This window comes from Carassius auratus, chromosome 4, assembly GCF_003368295.1.
Source record: "Carassius auratus strain Wakin chromosome 4, ASM336829v1, whole genome shotgun sequence".
Classification (NCBI taxonomy): domain Eukaryota; kingdom Metazoa; phylum Chordata; class Actinopteri; order Cypriniformes; family Cyprinidae; genus Carassius; species Carassius auratus.
The window spans coordinates 5,637,434-5,657,752 of record NC_039246.1 but is presented as its reverse complement, the minus strand read 5'-3'; positions in this window follow the sequence as shown (position 1 = coordinate 5,657,752).

Here is a 20,319-nt window from a genome sequence, read left to right as displayed (position 1 = left end):
GGGCTAGTTTTTGTTGGCCATTGGGCTGGTTTTGTTAAACAGATCTGACAACCCTGCGATTCAGTCATCAGCATGACCAATCAGTGCCTTTCTGAGAAACAGAAGAAATTATAGGGAACATCACAATCTGCAAAGAAATGACAGTAAAACTTTGTTTCATAAATTTGATCAAATTTGAATAATATACATTAAATATAAATTAGTTAATGAATGTTGAATGTTAATTCTGTTTAGTTCAATAACAGTGTCAGTGTATACCACAAATTGAAAGTATAAAAATAATAATAATCCAAAACCCCTCAGGTTTTTGACTGTTGTGTTTGGAAAAATGGTACATAAATGTTTGTGATTTGTGTAAAATACTTTTTTTTTTTTTTTTTTTTGATTGGCAGTATAAACTATTATGAAAACATTTGAATTACAAATGTTCGGATCACTGTGTTAAATGTTTTGAGAACTGTGACCGGAGTTTAAAAACGTGATTGAGAAAACCAATCCAACCCCGAATGCAGAGACTAAAAAGCTTCTAGCAACACAAGCTACATTTAGTAAGCCAAAACTCAAAAAACCTAGCTCTGTTTCCTGTAGTAAGGAGTAAAACATAAAGCAGCGTGAATGATGGAACGGTGCATAAATATCCACAACTGATTGATCTTTACACAAAGAGCTCTTTAGACACTGAGCCACGTCCAAATGGCATGAAACCGTTTGTTCATGGGTCCAGCTTTCATTACTAAGAAACACATTTTATGGAATGGGATGTTGTATATGAGCAGTGTAAAACAGTTGACTACGGTTCTTTTCAGACAGAGCTGCATTTAAGCCTCTTCTTGACCTCTTCTTACTTATAATTCATTTAAATACCTTTACTGACATGTCAAATGTATATTTTGTCATTTCAAAGCATTAAAGCAACAAATAATATAGTTTTATAATAACTGCTTCTCCTCATCTCTTCATTTTAAACAATGTCTAACTGTGACATATAAACAATCATCTACTGACTGTGTATTTAACACCCCTGGGCTTGTTTTAAGTGTAATTAACTCCTCTTTTTAGTGCAAACACATTCTTTTTTTATTATTATGTTATAATAAAGTTAATGTACTAGATTAGACATAAAATCAAGAGTCTTCAGACAGTTGTATACATTTCACCATTTATTGAACAAATGGGCAAACTGGCAACTTCACAGCATATATACCAGATGTGTAGATGTTAATTAGTCAGTCACATTCATTAAGTGTTGCACAGAAACATAAAATAGTTAATAAAACACAAAATCATCAAATTTACCTAGACATGAACAAATATGACGTGTAGATTTGAGTTGTGCAGCATCTATGAATAATGTTCCCTGTGTCCCATCAGCGAGCAGGTACGGCTGTGTGGTCTCTTCTCTGCAATCAAGCTGTTCTTGTTGGTGCCTGCAGATAAAAGACAAAAGTAACGTTTATAGTAAAGTTTATTTATATTAAACGTGTTTTTCATTATCTGGCGTTATTTTAAGCAGATAATAGGTTGTGACAGAAATGTCCAAATGTACCTTTTTGAAGATGTTTTTCAGCTTGACAGGATGACATTTTTCCAGGTCCCTTGCAGCCTTGTGATGACGGTGGAATCAAATGAAGTAGGAGACCAAATGATGCAATATCGCTGTCCATTCTAGATAACAGATATGACAAAATCAGCAATAAAATAAATCCATGAACACAGACTACTATTACAGCAAAATACAGCAAAAGTATAGATATTCTTATTCTGAAATATAGTTTAACCTTAGACAATTGGTTTCATCCTCCTTCACAGCTGATTCAGAGGTCAATTGGGTCCATGAAGGTCTTGGGAGAAGCCAGGAACTTGGCTTCTTGAAAAAACAACAAAAACAACAAAAAAAAAAAAAAAAAAAAAAACAACGACAACAACAAAACAACAATTAATGACAACATCTCTCTCAGGAACCATTCATATTTTAATAGAATATAAGATTTCTTTCCCTTAACTACCACTTTAATACTTCATAAAGAGATCTAATCCATTAAGAGAAGTAATTTATATGTATCATGTGGTTAATCCAAATTTTCTGTTAATGTTCCCTAATCAATGATAAAAAAAAAAAAAGTAATTCTGTTCATTGCAAAGTGACCGAGTCTCTTCAGAATACATACATTCAGATACATTTGGATTAGTTTTATGATCTCTTTATGAACTTCTTGAAATATTAAAGTGGTAGTTGTGTAGACTGTCGATGGAAGGAAATGATCTCGTTCAAAATATCTTCTATTGTGTTTTGAAAATTAATGCAAATCTTGCAGGTTTAGAATGACAGAGTGAGAAATTATGAAATTTTTTCCATTTTTGGGACAATTTACCATTTATCTTTTTGCAGTTTGATATCTTAAATTGGTAATTAGTAAATTCCAGGTGTGAACATAAACTAAAATTGTGTGCCTGCCCAGTTAAACTTTAATTTTTCATATTCATTTGTGCGTTTTAAATTTAAAAACTTTATTTATTTATTTTTTTATATAGCCTTCATTCTTGGGTCAATTAAATGAAACATTGTGCAATATTCACATGGAGGCCTGAAACAATTTAAGTATTTATTTAGTCTGATTATTAAATACATTTGTATTTTTACAACTTTTATTCAAGTATTAAATTTGAACATCATTTTAATGAGTAGCATGAGTAATAGGGCATCTTAAACTGAACAGTGAACTACATTACTTGTTAATAATTTATCTGACTATTTATTATTTATAATGTGAAAAGATACTATAGGTAGATTCAGAAATATTTCTCCATTAATACGTAACCTTGTATATCTGGAAGCATTTGGGACATTATTTAACCCAAAATAGGTTGCCATATGACTTGATAAAGTACATGCACGCTCTGCCAGTGGGCATTGAAGGAAACTGAAAGACTGACGGATTTACAGTTTCACCTACTTTCAACTCACATGCAGCTGCATTTTTTTCTGCTACAGGTGACGTGCCGAGCTGCGTGTACTTTCACGATACTTGCATAAACGTAATGTTAATTGTCTTAAGAAAAACGCGATGATAGCGCGTTTGTGTCTTGACGCAGATATGAAATGACAGACATTCACTTCATCCTGCAACATCTGGACAAAACAGGGACTTATGTGAGGATCCTGTTTGTGGACTATAGTTCGGCTTTCAACACCATCATCCCAACAACCCTCCAGACCAAACTGACCCAGCTCTCTGTTCCTAGCTCTATCTGTCAGTGGATCACCAGCTTTCTGACAGATAGGCAACAGTTAGTGAGACTGGGGAAATTCATGTCAAACAGCTGCACCACCAACACTGGGGCCCCTCAGGGATGTGTTCTCTCCCCTCTGCTCTTCTCCCTGTACACCAGCGACAGCACCTCTAAAGACCTCTCTGTCAAACTCCTGAAGTTTGCAGATGACATCGGCCTCATCCAGGACGGTGATGAGTCTGCTTACAGACAAGAGGTTGAACAGCTGGCTGTCTGGTGCAGTCTTAACAACCTGGAGCTGAACATGCTCAAAACAGTGGAGATGATAGTGGAAACCCCCCTGCTCTCTCCACTCACCATCATGAACAGCACCTTGACTGCAGTGGAGTCATTCAGATTTCTGGGAACTACCATCTCTCAGGACCTGAAGTGGGACTATCACTTTGACTCCATTGTGAAAAAGGCCCAACAAAGGTTGTACTTCCTTCGCCAGCTGAGGAAGTTTAACCTGCCACAGGAGCTGCTGAAACAGTTCTACTCAGCCGTCATTGAGTCTGTACTGTGTACTTCTATAACTGTCTGGTTTGGCTCAGCAACAAAATCAGACATCAGAAGACTACAGAGAACTGTTCGGACTGCTGAAAGGATTATTGGTGCTCCCCTGCCCACCCTTCAAGAACTGTATGCATCCAGAGTGAAGAAAAGGGCTCATAAAATCACTCTGGATCCCACACATCCAAGTCATCCCATCTTTGAACTTTTGCCATCTGGCATGCGCCTCAGAGCCGCAAATACCAGAACAGTAAGTCACAAAAACAGTTTCTTCCCCCAGGCAATCTACCTCATGAACAGTTAAATGTTCCCCACTTATGCTTATGCAAACAAAAGTGCAATATCCTTATATTTATTTGTTACCCCTCCATCCTAGTACATCCCTGCATTTTATTCAATCCTATTCCATTATCATTTATAGCACAATTGTTTATACACTTATTTATTTGCCTACATTTTTTTTTTTTGTCTGTGTGTTGGTATCTCTGTGTACTGGAAGCTTATGTCACTAAAACAAATTCCTTGTATGCGCAAACATACAAGCAAGAGCAATAAAGCTCTTTCTGATTCTGATATTCAGCTCTGAGAAAAAGCAACGCAAGACATTTGCGAATAGAAGTTTTTAAATGATGCCGTTTTGATTCTGGAAGTTTCAAATTTATGGAAGTTTCTGATTTATGGAAGCCATTTTGAGAAGGAGAAAGGTTTAATTTCAAAATTTTATTGAGAGATACATTAAAGATTTTATTTCAGAGTTTAGTTTCAGTGTAACTTCTTTCAAGTGATGAACGAACAGCAGAAAGGTGATACAATCACCCAATTATCCATGTTTTTGCTACTGTGTCCTTATCACCAAATAATAAGTAATCATTAAAAACAATATTTAAACTAATTGAAAATTAATTTGATTATCTATTAATGGATTATTGATGTGGATTATTGGTGTGCTTGTGTGTGTGTGTGTGTGTGTGTGTGTGAGAGAGAGAGAGAGAGAGGGAAAAATAGAGTGTTTGACATATCGAGGATGTTGTATAGTCTCGCCCCCCTTCATTTATGTGTGTTTTGATCTACTTTGTGTTGGATTTATTGGACAAATAATATATATTTGCATTTGCAATATTATTTAGCATTTATTTTCTATGGGAGAAATTTAGCAGGCCTTTTTTAATCCACTGAACTGTTGAATCAAGTCCCAAATTTGTCAAGAAGGACGTAAAATATGCTTATTTTTATGTTGTATTTAATATTTCTTTTACTTAAGTGAAAAATATTATTGCCACAAATTCAGACAGCCAAAACCTAGGCATTTGATTACTTTGGTGCCATCTGGTGACATAGGATGGTATAAAAATATAAAACATTGTAATGCCACTGTTTGGCTGTAGTACTCAATGGCTTGTTTTTTGTGTTTGTTGTATAGGCTCAAACTTAAATTCTGTGTATGTTTGAACTGCATTTGTGTCATATATATATATATATATATATATATATATATATATATATATATATATATATATATATATATTTTTTTTTTTTTTTTGGAAAAAAAATGCTTTGATTTTTGGTATTCATTTCCTATGGGTGCACAATGTTTGGGCATGAAGGTCAAATTAAAGGGGTCATATGATGTTGCTAAAAAGAACATTATTTTGTGTATTTGGTCTAATGAAATGTGTTTATGTGGTTTAAGGTTCAAAAACACATTTTCCCCATACTGTTCCACTGTGTCACATACAGTATTTTTCCTCCTTTATACCCCAGCTCTGCATATTTTGCATATCTCTCTTTGTTGACACACCTGATTCAGATAACCAGCTTGTTAGAAGTGAGCTCCATGCATTAACTGTGTACCCACTGACACGGTCCCTACACAATGTTCATTGCTCCCTACTCTCTGAGCAGGGGAAATCTGTTGAAGTTTATTTCACTTCCAAACGGATTTGTGCTGCGCAACGTCTTCTCAAGTGTGACATCATATACCTCTGTAAATAAAAAAAATAAAAAAGTAGAATCACATCTCACACACTTAAATGCTATGTGAATGGAAAATATACTATTGTTTCGAACTGGAATCCTCAAACAGAACAAATATCTGAAGCCATAAGAGAAACATACAGAATGTGCATAAGAGGGGGGCACACGGACTGGAACTAAGAACAGCAGCACTACACTGCTCAAAACTCACATTTGAATCATCTGTGGCAAATCCTATATGTATGTAAATGTACTTACATACTGTGAGTCAGAAGCACTGGCACTGTAGTCTTCTCTCCCAGGATCAGGTAATAGACCTCCATAAAATGCATTGCACATGTGTAAATATTTGGGTTGTGTTCTCTTTTGAAAGACCAAACAAAGTATTTTCACTTTTACAACGAAACAGCATCTCGAAGACATGGTGCCGCAGCAACAGCGAGAAATTAAAATTATGCCTTCTTTCTTTGCGTGAACATGTGGGCGGTGTTATGCAATTCTTCCCACATCATGATGTAGACACGTGGGGCCATGAGGATTTGAGACTTTAGTCTTTGAAACTTTAGGGATCTTCACTAACAATGAACAGCTTGTAACACTCCAAAGAGAAAGGAAAACTTGAAATTGATCATATGAACCCTTTTTTTTTTCAATCACTTAACATTGTAGAATCAAGTCATCTTTTTGTGTGTGTGAGTGTTCAGGTGGCAAATTTATGAAAATAAGCTAAGTCTCAGACTAAGTTTAAATTCAGATTAATTTTTTTAATTATGAGTTGTCTCTGTAACAATGAATTATGTAACAATAATGTCAGTGTGTGGATGAAGGATAAAGCGAGGGCTCAATATGCAGGATGAACTGGGCTTTAAGCACACACACACACACACACACACACACATGTTTGTTTTTGTGAAAAGTGGGGACATCCCATAGGCGTAATGGTTTTTATAATGTAGAAACTGTATACTCTATCGCCCTTCACCAACACTACCCCTAACCCTAACCATTTTTACTTTCTCAAAAAAAAAAAAAACGAATTCTGTATGATTTATAAGCGTTTTGAAAAATGGGGACATGGGTTATGTCCTCATAAGTCACCCTCTCCTTGTAATACCTGTGTAATACTCATGTCATTATACAGAGTTGTGTCCTGATATGTCACAAAAACATGCCCACACACACACACACACAAACACCATAGTGGAACAGACTGGTAGCTTAACTGGCAAGGACAGGACAATATAGGAGTGTTAGGGCTCTGTCACAAAACCAAGAATAAACTGTCTCAGGTTACGTATAGAACCATAGTAACCTGATTAGGGAACGAGACACTGCATCCTCTAGGGGTTGCTTTGGGGAATACCTCGTCGTGACCCGTGTCTGAAGCATACACTGAAAAAACACCAACTTGTTGGCCGGCGACGGCCTCTGACATCAATACCGGCGCGACTATAAATAATCACAGGGAGAGCATATCATTATCTTCTAAGTCTTAAGCTTGCGTCCGAAGCATGGCAGGGAGCTAGAGGACCAGTGTCTCATTCCCTACTCAGGGAACTATGGTTACATACGTAACCTGAGACAGTTCCCTCTCGAGGGAACTTCGAACTGGGTCCTCTAGGGGTCGCTTTGGGGAACAGAATACCCACACCACCATGCTGAGTGGAGTGCAGGCCAGAATCATGGCGAGCACTAAGTACCAACTCTTCCATTTCCATGGGAGTTGCCCCTGGGACGTTTAGACGGCTGTTTGTGACAGTACCCCTTACAGCCAAAAGGCCTAAGCTACATACCCAACTTATTTGTTAGGGTAGAGCTGAAGGCTTGGAATCAGGAAAGATTCCTTTAAAGGGATAAAGCTAAGAACCTAGCATTTCTAATTTCTAAGTCTTGCCTGTCACACAGGGGCTACTGCTAGCTAACGCATAAGCTTGCTGCAAGAGCTGTCTCGACAGTTCTCTAGTAGCAACACCCTGTTTAGATAGGTATCCGAGGATACATAGGTGGAGTGGCGCCCAAGATGAACGGGGCTATTACCAACTCAAGAAAGGGCACAAAGCAACCGCGCGAAGCCCTCACCATATAGGATTTTAGAAATAACGCAGAATACTAGCGTGTGAACTTACCACAGTGTGGATTTCAGAAAGTGTGCAAAGACTTCACGTGCACACTTACCATAGCATGGATTTTCAAATACTGTTCTAAGGAGGGGCTCTCGTGGCACTCTGATAGAGCAGCTCATAGATGGAATGTTGCATCTCAAAACAGTATGATTGAGAGTCATCAACTTGAAATATGGAAACAATACTGGAGTGCTCTGGGGGAAAAGCAGAGAACTCAGTCTCATATGAGAGGAGAACTCCGAGCTCAGAGTAGTGCGCTCGTAGGCGACCCTTTTTTGGAAAAAGGGGAGCGCTGCTAAATTACCAAATAGCCCCTCATGTTGAGGGAAGCAATGCTTGAGGTGTATAAACAAATACACACTGGCTGAATGGAGCCCATGGAAACAAAGTCTAATCATCTCAAGAAAGGGGACTAAGTAGAGCACGTAACCCTTATCGTACAGGATTTCAGAAAGTTTGAGTTCAGTTTGATTTCAGACTGCGCCTTCGGGAAGCGATGCTTGAGGTGTATAAACAAATACACACTGACTGAATGGAGCCCAAGGAACTAAGGTCTAATCATCTCAAGAAAGGGAACGAAGCAGAGCGTGTAACCCTTATCGTACAGGATTTCAGAGAGTTTGAACTCAGTTTGATTTCAGACCGCGCCTTCGTCTCCCTGAACTTCTCAAATCGCCGTCTCAACGGAAATATCGAAAAGTTCACAAGGCAAAACCTGAGCATCGAGAAGAAAGCCTTTTCTTTCCTCCCGATGCCTGTCAGGTCATCCACAGATGTCTCTCCACTGCCACCATGGCCACCATAGTCCTGCCCATAGCAGAGGCGGTCTGCTTGGTAGCACGGAGAGAGATCCGTGGTGCGCGCAGTTCAGCTACCTGATCAGAAAAAGGCCCCTGCCTCTATCCAGGTCTCTTAGCAGATCAGTCTGATATGCTTGAAGCACCAGCATCGTGTGTAATAAAGCCACAGCCTGACCTGCTACTGCGTATGCCTTGTCAAGCGAGATGATTTTCTGAAGGGGCTTAGATGGCAAGGAGGGAGATTAAGAGATGATATTTCCCCTGCAGAAAGAAAACAATTTCCACAGATAAAAATTATTTATAAATTATTTATAAAAATTTTAGCTCTTTCTACAGGGGGCATTCCCTCATTGCCGCTTTCGCGTATCACCTCGATGTCGGCAGATTACTTTTATGCCGAAACCGATAGTTGCGAGAAGAAAATGGCATCTTTAATTTCTTTTTAATCTCTGTATGGAGATCATGCTGAAATGAAAGGCTCACCTAAGCTGGAGGGCTATGGTCAGAAGGTAATTTTCGCTCAATAACCTCTAACAGCTCTACATATGCAGGGCAGGAGAATCTCAAATATCTCATTTCCTTTTCCTTTGCTTCAAACAAAACAGTGAGTGAAGATGAAGAAGATAATGACGTGCTTTCCCGGTGCTTTTTTATAGTTGCTCCGGTAGTGATGTCAGAGGCTGTTGCCGGCCAAAAAGTTGGTGTTTTTTCAATGTATGCTTCAGACACGGGTCACAACGAGGTGTTCCCCAAAGTGACCCCCTAGAGGACGCAGTTCAAAGTTCCCTCGAAAGGGGACTAGGCTGAAGTGACAGAACCCTGGAAAATAATGGTGATTTCATATGTTAAGGGTGTTTATCCAATACCAGGAATGTGTCTAGGTGGCTTTTGCTACACTACCTTATTTATCAAGTAATTTTATTTTTTAAGAGGGCAGTGACTTTAAAGCAGGGGTGTCAAACTCAATTCTTGGAGGGCCACAGCACTGCAGTTTAACTCCAACCCTAATTAAATCCAGCTAATGAAGTCCTTCAGGCTCAATTGAAAATGACATGGTTTGTGTGTTAGAGTAGGGTTGGAACTAAACTCTTCAGGGCTGTGATCCTCGTCACAGGGCTACAGAGCTGTTTGACACCCCTGCTCTAAAGGGATTATTTGTATGTTCACACGAGTCAATTTGTGTAAGCCTATTCCTTGTATTTCATCTCTTTCAGCATTTGCACCCGTTTAACATTTCTTTTTGCATAAAAAAGAAAAGAAAAGACTGCTGTCAGGATGTACTAAAGCCCGTGAAAAATTGTGAATAACCTTATGACATATGCATTTATTGAACTTTTCCTCTTCCCAGTATTTAAATGAATCTTTCACATTGAGTGATTTACTAAGGCTTACAGAAATCAATTTAATGGTATTTGTACTACTATTTTAAAGACACAACCACAAACATTCCAGGCTGTGAAATCCCTACTAATGAGCTGATGAGTAGAATAAGATGAAATGAAAATAAGTATATAAAACACATATAATACATTTTAATAAAACAGTATTATTATTATCCATTGTATTAAATAAAAGCTTTTTGCTTGCAGGGTCATTTCTAGGCATAGCTTTGCAGGGCTGTAGCTCTCCAGGACCAACGTTGGCCACCCCTGCAATAAACATGTAATGTTCATCATTTGTTCCCTTTTGAGTTGGCCAGTGACAGCCCCTGACTTCACTACCAGTGCAACTATGGATAAATCGGCCCCAGGAGAACACGTCATTCTCTTCCTCGTTTTCACTGACTGCTCTGTTATTGGACTGTTCTGCTATTGGAGGTTATGGATCGTGCCACAGCAAAGTTGGACTTGCCATGGAAATGCACTAGCAAGGTGATGCTGCTAGGTCGCCTCGATGAGTGTTCTCTTTCTGACCATAGCCCTCCAGCACAGGTGAGCCTTCCATTTCTGCCTGATCTACATGCAGAGATCGAAAAGGAATGGAAGAGGAAGTTTTCTTCTCGCATCCATTGTTTTCGGCATAAGAGTTTTGCTGACATCGAGGTGATGTGCGACAGTGGATATGAGAGGATGCCCCCTTTAGAAAGAGCTTTCTTTCTCTGGAGTAGACGCCCTCTCTTAATCTCCCTCCTTGCCATCTAAGCCCCTTCAGGTTACATCTCGCTTAAATTGCAAGGCATACGCAGCAGCAGGTCAGGTTGTGGCTTCCAAATGAAGGCTCCAAGCATATCAGGCTGATCTGCTAAAAGACCTGGATAAAGGTGAGGGTCTTTCTCCTGATCAGGTAGCCACAACGCAGATCCCTCTCTCCTTGCTACCAAGCAGGCCGACTCCACCATGGGCAGGTCTAGGGAGGCCATGGTGGTAACGGAGATACATCTGTTGGTGAATTTGGCAGATATCGGGAAGAAAGCCTTGGACAGGCTTTGCATTTAAACCATCCCAGTGGGCAGCTATATATCCAGCGCCTGGGGAGCAACTTCAGTGCCTTGCTCAAGGGCACTTCAGCCATGGGTGTTGAGGGTGGAAGAGATCACTGTTCATTCACTCGCTCCCACCTACAACTCCTGCCAGCACTTAGACTTGAACTAGCGACCTTCTGGTATCTAATTCAAGTCTCTATCCATTAGGCCACTGCAACCTCACCTAAAAAGGTGGGCAGCCATTTATGCTGCAGCATCTAGGGAGCAGTTGGGGGTTCCAATCCTTGCTCAAGGGCACCTCAGTCATGGTATTGCTGGCCCGAGACTCAAACCCACAACCCTAGGGTTTGGAGTCAAACTCTCTAACTACCAGGCAATGACACCCCCCATAACAGTCATAACACAACATGACAGTCTCCTATGCTGGAACTATAATGTTTCGGTTGGTTCTATGTTCATAGTAACTGACTTACTGATGGTCCGGACAAAAGGGAGTCGCTCCTTGAGTGGGGCTCCAGCGCAGGAACCAGGGTGGGTCAGTATGATGCATTCTGTATATAGTTTTATATGTTTCAAATTACTGCTGGATCTTCTGTGAGTTTCTAAACACTGCTGCCTTCAGTGGTCTTCACCCTTGCCTGAGGTTTGTAAATTTGAGCTTGCCTCTCCTGTGCAGTTTGACACCCTTGTGATGCTTAGGAATCTTTAAGTATACATGCTAAGGGATACGCGCTCAGCTTTGTTCCCTTTCTTGAGATTGTTAGACCTTGGTTCTTTGGGGTCCACTCTGCCAGTGTGTATTTATTTATACACTTCAAGCATTGCTTCCCTCATTACATTTGGGCGGTTCTTGTGGTAATTTCGAAGCACTCCCCTTTACCAAGGAGGGTCGCCTATGAGTGCGCTACTTTCTTTCTGAATTTGGAGTTCTCCTCTCATGTGAGATTAAGTTCTCTGTTCTTTCCCCATAGCGCTCCTGCGCTCGAGTTGCATCTTGGGAGCCACTCCACCTATGTATCCTCGGATACCTATCTGAAGAGGGTGCTGCTACTAGGGATCTGTTGAGTCAGGTCCTTCAGCAAGCTTATACAAGAGCTGTGTGACAGGCAAGACTTAAGCGGGTCGCACACCGGACGAGAAGCGCAGCGCCACGTCGCGCCATGTCTTTAAAATTTGAACATATTATTCTCTATGAGTGTACACACACTGGTGGTGCCATTCGGCGTATGTCCACGGCACCCAGCTACGAATCAGGATGCTCTTCAAAGTTCTGCCATGCCCAGAGCGTCATCTGCATCACTTTATATTTATTAACATCATATTTGTTTCAAACCATGTTAATACATTATACCAAGATACCACTGCTGCAAAATACTACTTACATTAGTTGTACAGCTTGAATAAAATGTAAACATATATTTAAATGTATAAAAAATTTAGTCCTTTTAATCTTTTATTTTTCTCAAGAGACATTTTAACATACACAAAATATTCACAATTCAGGTCACAACCGTCACAACACAATTCAGGTCATTTAAATAGTGGAGTAGTGGACTGCAATAGATGAATAACTAATCAATGAAGGGAAATACCCAGAATTATATGCAACCAAACATAGATTCTTCAAAGAGAACATGAGGAAGTCAAAAACATGGAGGAAGATAGCGTTTTTCATCGGTTTTTCAGGTAGGGATGTCTAATTTTTAGACATAAAAAATCCTTAGAAACATTAAGAAATAAGCATACCTATATAAACATGTTTTATCCTCTTTCTTTTTATTGAGCAAACAAATTAGTATTAGTAGCTACAGCATTAGAAATGTTGAAATTGCTTATAATAATACAACACAATTTATGAATGGCAATCTAGAACGCTAGTGAAAAATCGAGACTAAATTATAACATATATTCTTTTCATTAATTAACGTTCAAAACTTGGGAATTATCAATTAAGATAATATATTTAAAATAATAATAATAAATTAATGAAAACTCATTCATCTTTCTGCTCAGAACTTGATTCGATATTGAGCTCCAGCGTACAGAATTTGTGCGTCCGGTGTACGATACCTCGAGTTGTCCTACATGTGGCACAATGCGACGCGGCACTTCTCGTTCGGTGTGCGACCGCCTTTAGTATAAAATTTTAGGTTCTTTGCCATATCCCCTTTAAAGGAATATTTCTTGATTCCAAGCATTGAGCTCTACCCTAGACCAAGGCCCTAACAAGTAAGTTGGGTATGTAGCCTAGGCCTTTGGCCGTAAGGGGTAATGTCACGGAGAGCCGTCTAACTTCCCAGGGGAAACTCCCATGGAAATGGCAGTTACTTAGTGTTCGCCATGTGTTCGAATGTAGCCATGGTTCCCTGAGTAGGTAGACGCATAGCCATGTTGGCTGGCAACATCCCCTGACTACCGGCGCAACTATGTGTCTCGATCCCTACTCAGGCAACCATAGTTACATTTGTAACCTGAGACGTTTGTCTTTATTAAATAATTAATTTAAATTAATGGGATAATTGGTCTTTATTTAAAGATGCAGTAAGAGATCTTGGATAATGTTATTTTTATCCTGATATCACTGAAAGCAAACGTCCCACCCTCCCTGCTGCTGCCATCCAAAGCCACACCCCATAAATTCTAGAATTTGGCTGAAAAACTGTAGTACTGTGCTATTTAATAAAATAATATTCAGAAACATCAACAGAATCACATACACATTGAATCTCTTTTTTTATTTTATTTTTATTTTATTTTATTTTGACTTTATTTCGGGACTAAGGATTCAAACTTGGGACGCTCGTAGTGCAATGGCGCTATATGTCAACACGCTGCCCAAAAGGCTATTGGCGCCAATTATTTATTATTATTATTTTTTTTTAAGAAATATTACAATTATGTATATTTTGAATGAATATATTCTGGTATCTTTAATAATACATCAATACACATTTTCACGTTCAAATAAATTATGACTAAAAGTTGCTAGTAAACCAGATATTTTAAAGGTATTGCCAGATTAAATGAAACCTCATATTGTTTTAAAGATTTTAAAGATTGTTTTCCTGGTTAAGTAAATATCGGTATCTTTTAAAACAAAACAAAACAAAAAAGGTGTTGACAGAAATGCAGTTACACTGGAAGAGTTACAGTGTAAATATGCAGTGTCAGTGTGTTATCTCTTGTGGGATGTATTCTGCACACAAATGCTTTTTACATTTTATAAAAAATACACAATTCATAACATTTGATTTATAATAATAATAAAAATAATTAAACATTTTTTTAAAATCCAAATATTTTAAAGTGTAATCTTTTTTATTTGTTTTACTTAACAGTGAACCACCAAATCCTTCAAATCTTACCTGATCTGCCTCATTGTGGTTTTATGTTGACAGGTGTTGAAAGTCAGTGATGCATTGAGCAATCCGTCGTCACTGCTCCAAGTTCCCCATAACTGTGTTGGGATCATGTTTAAGACTAAATAGCTGAAGCACCTGCTCTGGACTGTAGTGGCAACATTTCAGCATATTTCCATATTTCCTTTTCTTTGCATACATACTCTATGGAACAATACTGTGGATCAATAAAGCTTATGAAAAAGAGTGTCATAAATTGTTGCCTCTACAAATGGTTTCTTGCATTCTCAGTGAAGTACAGAAATTAATTTATTGGTAGAATAGAAATTGTTATATATATGTGTGTGTGTGTGTGTCCTCTAGGTTGATTACTTCCTTCTGAGGCATAACTTTTTAAATTTGCGGAACAGGTATGTAGATTATAACTGGTGCTGCATACCTTTCTGTAAGCTTATTATATGATGGTTAACGAGTGAAAACATAGTCACTTTGACTATTTCACTTCTTGAGATATGGTATTAATTTACATGAATCTGTGATTTAGTGAAACATCAACAAGAAACAGCGCAAGAAAAAAGAAACAAGCTAATGTATAATGGATTAAGTTCTGACATTACATAATTTTTAGCATAAAACACATAACATGCTCAAAACTTTAGTTCATACTATCGGGTAGGTTTAGGTGTAGTTCAGATAGGTACGTTATTTAAAACATCATGGAGCATTAGAGTTACATTTTAAGTCAGAGCTGCAGTGAGGTGTACAAAACCAAAATCAATGCACAAACATTTGTTCAGATTTTTTAAATTAAATTAACACTGTTTAAACACCACCCAGTGGATATTTCACATTTCATATGTCATGACTCATGAAACATACATTGTGATAAGAATTTCACATCTTGGAAACAAGTTTACACAGGTATGTTTTCATCATGAGATCAGGCTCACAAAAATGTATGAATAAGACTGTATTGTATACATATCTATACATACCTTTAAAGAAACAACCTTATATATCCTCACTAATGTTATTATTATTAGTATTAGTATTAAAACATATTTCTGAAAACATTTTGCTTACAATCTCCTTAATTTTTCAATACTTCCTCTTATCGAGCAGTACTAGAAAAACAAAATGGCTCCAGCTAATAATACCAATGATGATTCAGTAGATGAAACTGACCGTTTGAAACCATTTTCAATTTAATTAAAATGTAAAAAATATTTAACCTAGTAAGATTTCATATTTATTGAGTGAATATGTGATTTTTGTATGATCAAAACATGATTTGTAAGACGTCAATGTTCGAAGGAGTGTTAGCAGATTGTAAAAAGAAAAACGCCTCAGGTTTCGCATGTAACCATGGTTCCTCGAGGGAAAGAGGTCCTGCATTGAACACTATGGGGAATGCTTTCATCATGAGTGACTCTGAATTACATGCTTAACCTGAGACGTTCCTCTTCAGGAACTCGAGCTGCATCGAACGTTATGGGGAACTAGGTGCCCACGCGGCCAGACTTCCAAGCCCCTGCCTAGTGTGTATCTGAAGAGCACAGCTAAGGCAAGAGGACAGATGAGCCAGGGGTGGCTTGCATTTCGAGGTCATAGAACCTCACAAAGGTGGAAGGCGTGGGTCATCCCACAGTGATTCAGATGTCCTGCATCGATACTCCTGCTAAGAAGGCTTTGGAGGACACCATACCCCGTGTGGAGTGAGCCTTGAATCCCATCAGCGAGGGAGAGAGAAATTCCATTCTAACCCCCCTCTAACGCCGAGATCTTGGAATGGTCCTAACCCTTTGTATGTATAAAGTGTATTTGTAAACTCCACTTCATCTATAAGAAAAGTCATTGTGTATTCTTATATACTGTTGTATGTCACTGCTATGCAGTTGGTGATATTTCATTTGTAGAACACTGCCAAGTCATTCCTGGTGATGGACATCTGCCAGCCAGTGGTGGATGGACTATAATTTCCCTTTGTCTCAACACCCTGTTTTTCTGCCTCTTGTCTGTGACCGTCATCCAGACAGAAAACATGTACGCCATATTATAACTGATTTAGCAAAAAAAAAAAAAAAAAAATTAATTAGAGTCTATGAAATTTACAGTTTTTTGTTATTATTAATTAGGTACATTTTTTTGTGAAAACTTAATAATGTAAGAGATCTCTGCTGCCTGTCTCAGGTGAGGGTGGCACTAAGTGACCATTTCAAAGCATTTATTCAACAAAAGGTAGTATATTTAACAATTTGTGATAATATAATATTCACTTCATAAAGGATGTAGTACTGTGGGAAACATACATTTAATAGAAATTTATATTTTTGCTGCTCTAGTTGTCTTCCTTCCTAAGCTGAAGTTTTGAAGGATATCTTCCTCACTGCTTGCTGTTACATAAGCTTGCTGAAGGAACTGTCTCAACAGAACCCTAGTAGCAACTCCCTGTTTAAATAGGTATCCTAAGGATACATATGTGGAGTGGCAGACAAAGATGAATGGGGCTTTTACCAGCTCAAGAAAGGGCACGAAGCAACCACACAAGCCCTCACCATATAGGATTTTAGAAAAGAATGCCGAGTATTAGCTTGCGAGCTTACCACCGTGTAGATTTTAGAAAGTGTGCAAAGATTTCACATGCACACAAGGGTCTCTTGTGGCACTCTGAAAGAGCAGTTCATAGATGGAATGGTGCATCCCAAAACCAATATGTTCGAAAGTCACCAACTCAATCTATGCTATTAATGTTGGAGTGGCTAGCAGTAAATATCTAGTTTTGTGGGCAAACACCCAGCTCTCAACTGAGAGGGGAGCTTGACTTACTGGAGCTCTGGGAAAACAGTGAACTCAGCTCTCACATAAGAGGAAAACTTTGAATTCAACAAGATTATAATGCTCTCTCTCAAGCTCTGCTAATACTATCATAAGAACAGCCCACAGAGTGAGGAATCCAACTCCTCAGAAGGGGAGAGAACTCGAGCGCTCGACAGGAAGCACCATGCTCAAAATAACACTCAATGCTGAGGTGAGCAATGCTTCAAAATGTGTTAATAGAGACACACTGGTTGAGTGGAGCCCAAGGTACCGGGGTCTAACCAACTAAAGTTTCTGAATCTAGCCAAGGGGGGCGCTCACAGAGGACCTAAGGACAGAAACCAACAGGTCCTGAAAAAAATACTGCAATAAATAAATAAATAAATAATCTCACAGAAGGAATATACTCACATAACAACCAGCTCATTTACACACACACACACACACACACACATATATATGTAATGTATCCTACTCACCCACCATGGTTACCGTGCTGGAGCGCCTGCTTAAGAGGCGACCCAAAAAAGCCTCCAGTCTGGACCATCAGTAATGTGGTTACTATGAAACCATAGGACCAACCAATCATCATAGGTCCAGTATAGGAGACTACTGTAGAAAATTCCTACCTAACCTCAGTCAGGTGGAAAGATTGTTGTTACAGGGGAATTAGGAAGGGGATGATAAACGCCCCCGGGGGAAATTAGTAGATACTCAAGTATCGCTCTATTCACTGATGCCTCATCTCGATACTTGCCTACCTCCCTTCGACCAGTGATTTCTCCTACCCACAGGAGGGAGAGGGGCATGATTCATGACACTAGCCTTTCATGCCCATGTCTAATCCTCAGATTTAGACAGGCCAGGACCCCCAGGATCTTATTCTCTGTTTATATATATATATATATATATATATATATATATATATATATATATATATATATATGATTTACAACAAAATTTTTATTTTTTTTTACTTTTATTTTTTTTTTATAACAGAATTCACAACCTGAAATTCTTACTTCTGTGCGTTTCTGCATCCACACTAATAGGTGTCCAAATATGTGAAAATGTATTCTAGCATCTTGGACCAATTTACCTAAATCCTGTTTTAGGAAAAGACACTGGAAGCTAAGCTTGCAACCTTTAGCCAAAAAAGCGTAATGGCTAATGCTAATGCAGGGAAGGAGACCTGGAGCCAGTTGCATAAAATTATTCTCTATGTTAAGACAGTGTTTTAACCCTTTAGGCGCCAGAGGTTTTTTCCTAAAACGTTAGATTTTGACATCTTAATTTCAAAAGGCTATATCTTAAAATGTATAAAAGATAGAGACTTTCTGTCAATTATAAAAATATTAAGGATGACCCAATGTTTATGTAGGGATTTTATTTTCCCATCTAATTTGCATATTAGGACGTCATATGGGGTGGTCATCTTGAATTATAGAATTTTCATGAAAAGTCACATGTTTAAATGATAAAATGGAGCACTTCTTTCCCCCAAAAAATGTCCCTCACCTTCTGTGTGCTATATTGCACAATACTGAATGCTCAGGTAAATAGTAAGCAGTAAACAAACTGTGTAAATCATTACTAATAAATGGTAGAAACGAACCGAATGTAGCGGTTGGGATTTTCAATTTACTACATGCAGCAGGCACTCTGATTCCATGTATGGGGCACATATATATGATTCATATGACACACAAACACAAGTAGACAAGACCTGATTAGTTCAAAAGCTATGCCCCGTGTCACATCGCCTCTGCTTCTGCTATGAGCAGCGTGGACAGATCTGCCTCGCACACGCGCCGAGTGTGCACAGCTCGGACTACTGTCAGTGTCATTGCGACTCCCACCTTGCCTCCTAACTGTCCTATGAATACTTCGACCTCATCTAACATACCCAGTGGCATTAGACAAAGTCTCCACTACAATACTGTCGCCGCGATTGCGGAGAGGTGTGGTCAGAAGACAAATATACATGTCTAGCGCGGTAAAAATCTCCCGCCTTGTCCCCGCAACAAAAACATGCCTGCTTATTTCGCGATGAACACTCCGACCCTGGCAAACATTGTTCACACCTCTGACATTTGGCAAAGGACCATTTATTTGCATTGGGCAAATGATTCACCGTCTGTGCTTGGTGTAGGGCTATACTTTCACTTTCAGTATGACCGTCATCTTCTGAATGCAGATTCCCCTTCAGAATCAGTGTCCGCGAATAAAAGTTCCAACACCTCATTGCGGCTTTATTGAAGCTTTATTGATGCCACTAGATAATAATAATAATGAAAATAATAATAATCTAATGCCAATACTCGCCGACGTTGACAATATTGGTCAGATAAAATGGCTCACTCTCACACAAGCTCCGCTTTTTTTCGCACTGATTCAATGCACACTATCTCAAAGATTTTGTATAGGAGCATGACGTTTTTTTCAGTCAGAAATGATGTATTACATGTCTGCTATCTAGTGCATGGGAGGTTGCATGAAATTTGACACCCTATTTGACAAAATCGGCCGTTTTATTCAGTGCCGCATCTTGTCGAGTAAACTCGACCGTGGCGCCAAGAGGGTTAAGAGATAGTAGTCAACAAAAGGGTAATCAGAGTATCTAAGTTCCTCTTCAGGAACTCGAGCTGCATCGGAGGATGCTTTGTGAATGCCTTTCACCAAACAGAATCAGCTCTTGAGAAAGTTCACGGCCAACGATGTGAGCGTTTGTTAGTGCTTTGCTTCACTCTCAGAAGGCTCTCTTTGAGGAGGGAGCCTTCCCTGGTGCTTCTTTCGGTGCCAGCCCCACTTTTCATCCGACCCAGATCAGTGGTTGTGTTTGTGTGTTTCGCTTTCGGATCTGGTGAATGTAGTAGGCAAAACCCAGACTTCTTCCCCCCGAGGAGTGGGCGTGACACTCTGCCTGTCTTTCTCCAAGGAGATTGATAAGGAGGGCGTCGATGAGCTCCCCAGTTGCACAAGTATCAGTTACACAAACATGTTTTGCCTGATATTATAATGAGCATCATTGATGGGCTCTT